This window comes from Ooceraea biroi, chromosome 8 (assembly GCF_003672135.1).
Source record: "Ooceraea biroi isolate clonal line C1 chromosome 8, Obir_v5.4, whole genome shotgun sequence".
In the NCBI taxonomy this organism is placed as follows: domain Eukaryota; kingdom Metazoa; phylum Arthropoda; class Insecta; order Hymenoptera; family Formicidae; genus Ooceraea; species Ooceraea biroi.
Window position 1 is genome coordinate 1,626,057 of NC_039513.1, and position 4,031 is coordinate 1,630,087.

Here is a 4,031-nt window from a genome sequence, read left to right on the forward strand (position 1 = left end):
TTTAAGAATCCGTTTTTTAAATCGCTGTGCGATGATTTTTACCGGAGTTATGAGCAATCAAAGTAAACAATGCCAATTTTTATTTAATCGGCGATAACTCAGTAACAAAAACTCGTAGAAAAATTTAAAAAAAAGGGTTTTGTAGGGAAAACTTCAATCTTTTACAATAAATAATCGAGAAGTTTCGCAGAATATTTTTTTGATACGTGACAGACCTTCAAAATGAAAAGAAAATTTCTTATTTTGTCTAGTTCGCAGTTTTGTGTATGTAAAAATTACCAAACGTCACAGAAATTTAAACTCATGGCAACCGTTCGAAAGTAGAAGTTTCAAGCTTTAAAATTCTTTTTTTGAATTTAAATTTCGTTCATTTTTAACAAAGTTACAGCTGCTTGAAGTTTGCTTATTTTTTAAGAAAAGTATGGTGTTCCTCTAATTTTTGTGAGTAGTGTATATTGTGTATTGTGTGTGTGTGTGTGTGAATAAATTGTACAATAAATAAATATTTTATAAAATATAATGTATAAGATATCAACTCACGTCCTTTCTCCATGGCTCTCTTTTTCAATATGGTCGCTTCGTCTTTCTAGCTGTGGCGTTACCGCAACGAATCATAAGGCAATTGTTTCTTTGTGGCGCATTTTCACATATTGCATCCTAATGAACCAATAGCGCGCGGGCACCGCGGACGTGGGGGGAGCGGCGGGCGCGTCATTAATATTAATATTAAATACTTTATACCACAAATAAATATATTATATTCTATCAAGATACACGGTAGTGTCTCGGACCAATATTATATATTTTTATTAATACCCTATCGCCATTCCTGGTGAAGAAAAAGCCTAATAGTGAATGAGCGCGTTTTTCTATTTTGAGAAGTTCTATTAATTTTCTTTCTCTTTACGTTGCAGTAATCTCGGTCTCTTCATCCTGTCTATTATCTTCTAACAAAACGATTATCGATGCTCCTGTGTTCAAGTCGATCACGTCGTGATAACGAACATTGTTAATGTAACTTATTTATATACAGATAACAAACGTAATACTTACATTTGTTTCAGCATTATACATATTGTATATGTATCTTACATTGTATTGATTTATCTATTAATATAACTATGAAAGCTGCATTTACTTATTAGTAATATTACTCAGTAATAATCGTACTATTAATGTGCCATATAAATCCTTAATAAGAAGGTGAGAAATAGGCTCATCCCTTTCTTCAATATACTAATCTAACAAGTGACCACTCATCCAGAGTATGTGGAATAGCCATACAATCATGTGGAGGAAAGATAAGCATGCATGAGATATCCTTTTGTTATATTATAAAAAATAAACTTACACTTTTCTATAAAACTGTACTTTTTTATTGCTTTGAATGATCTTTATTACGATTGACCGAGCTGTCAGAAAGTGAATGAGGATTACATTTTAAATAACACAACTTTAATATACCGTAACTCATAAAATACATATATTGATTATTAGACATTATAAAGATGATTCAGGATCCTCTTCTTTTATTAAGTCTTAAACAACTATTCATAGACATTTATATCTAAAGTACAAATCGAGTATTTTTCAAAAGTAAGTAAAGTAAGTGTGTAAATACAATCATTTTCGAAGGTATGCGATATATTATGGATATTTTGAACGATATGAAGGACTTCTGACATGTAGAGATTGGTGGGATAGGCCTGAGAACTTGGACCGACTCGAATGAATTGGTGAATCCGATTTGTACGGAATCCTGGAAGCATATCGTTAAAGATTCAAGAATGGAATAGTAGAACGACTCACACGTTAAATGAATTATTGAGCTTACAGCAGACTCGGCTTCTCCATTAGCCAATTTCTGCAGTGTTGCAGGAGAGGATACAAATCGGTTAGCTAAGTTCGTTAAGGAATAAGCGTGTCGAAACGACGTTCTGTTTACTGTGTCCAGCCTTGTGACGGAGTCAGGGGCGCGCATTGTTTCTCAAAGTCTCTTGATTCCTGTACATAATCGCGTGATTTGGTTAAACAATATTATCGATACGTTATTACGCCGTTTATAACTAATAATATATATATATATATATAATATTGAAATGTAAAATTAGCGCGCAATATTAATTCCATATGAAAATGATCACACGATTTGAAGAAATTTAGTAAAAATTGTTCTCGAGATCTCACCTCAAGATCTTTAAACTCGTCGATAGATACGATATCTTGGTGCGCTTTAGTCAGAAGTTCAAAAGCCTTTGTGTGAAACCTCAGTTCGATGGTGACGAAATCCAATAGTACAGATTTCAAATCGTGCAGCTTTCGTCGCTCGAACGAGTTGATCTGCTCCTCCAATTCCTTGACCACTCGGGACACCTCAACGGATGCTTTCATCAGTTCAGACTCGGCTTGTGACTAATAAATATTCCTTTTTAGATAAAGATTTGTAACAAGGGATAACTTGAGTAACATAGTTATATTAGTTTGAAATGATTGCATCAATATATTTATTGCGCGATTTTATTTATCGTCTAAATGATCTTTCCATTTACAATTACGAAGTAATTATGTATGTATTCGTTTTAATTAATTAGACAGATTAGAGCATTATATCATTTTTTTTCTTTATATTTTCGTAAAAGATATGTAATTTGAAGAATCGTTTTTACCTTATTACCTATAATCACCGACGATTGATAACGTTGCGGAAAAGTTCGCCAATCCAGTACTCATGGATCGATTTATAGTTCCGAATCACCATAGACCTGTATCACTTTTGCAAGCTCGTCACTTTTATCGCGCAGTCTGAAAATAATATTGCTGGTGAATAATAAACGGAAATGAGGTTTTACGTCGAAGCGATAGCGAGTAAAGGGTCCGTGTGTATCGCTGAGAAAAAATAATCGATAGAGTTAGCCGGTCATCACCTAGTCGCTTTCCTGGTAAACGCTGCAAATATCGTGCATAGTTCAGCGAAGTGCTTCTCCACACCTGTTATACGATTTTGTACACATTTCGCCTCCTGCTCACTGAAAACAAAATAGATTTATTCAAACGACTCACCATTCACGATCTGTCAAATAATATCGCGAGACTAAAAGTCGGATGCTCGACTGATTGTATTCTTCAACTTACTACACGCTATTCTGGGAGGGCACTCGAAGCATTTTCCCCTCCGTGAAAGGATTTCGTAAAGTATTCAGTGAATGAACTTACAGCGACTGATTATTTCTCTACAATAATCTCTCGCGAAACTAGAAACGGTTCTGGTAATTGTTTTGCTCGTCTATGTGCGAGACACATTTCGACCAACTGTCCTGGCTGCAAAAGTACAAAACCGTATATAGAAAATTAGAATGTCTAAATTATATCAAGAATGTCAAAACGAAATTGTTGTCATTAACGGAAAGTGCAATTGAATCAAAGAGAACTCGAGTAAACACGCGTGATTTACTTGGGCCGGTCAAACACTTTTATTTTACTTCTCTAATATTATTAAATAATACTAATAATCAGAATAAAATGTATAGGTTACTTACATTGTATTCAATCTCACTCAATGGAATAGGTTATTTAACGACGAACTAAAACAATAACACTTCCTCGGCTGCGGTCGGATCTCTCACCTGAGTCTTCCTTCACACTCTCACTCAACTTCTTTCACTACACATCGCAACGACCGCAACGTCATTCTGTCTTTATTGCTCACTGAACATTGAATAAAGATAGAATGACGTTGCGGTCGTTGCGAGCGTCAAGTGGAACGCAGCCACAGTGCAGTACAATGTACTATTTAATTGGCGCGAGACACTGCCGTGTCTCTTGATTGATACGCGTATCAAACGATCGGTGTAACTAGGTCATTATCATGGTCTATGACTTACGTCAAATGGGTTTGATACATCGACCGTCAGTGACTGGTGTCTACGCGTGTCTCGGATTTGCATCGTAGCAACGTTTTACGCAGTTAGCCATAGAAGGAAGGAAGAAGAGTTATCAAAATACGAACCGTCAAAATAAGAACCGAGAAAAGG

At 35.3% G+C, this 4,031-nt stretch overlaps 1 pseudogene; it reads right to left on the reverse strand.

The window, feature by feature from the left end:
* Positions 1–1,459: 1,459 nt before the first annotated feature.
* Positions 1,460–3,671, reverse strand: LOC105286250 (annotated as a pseudogene).
* Positions 3,672–4,031: the final 360 nt, after the last annotated feature.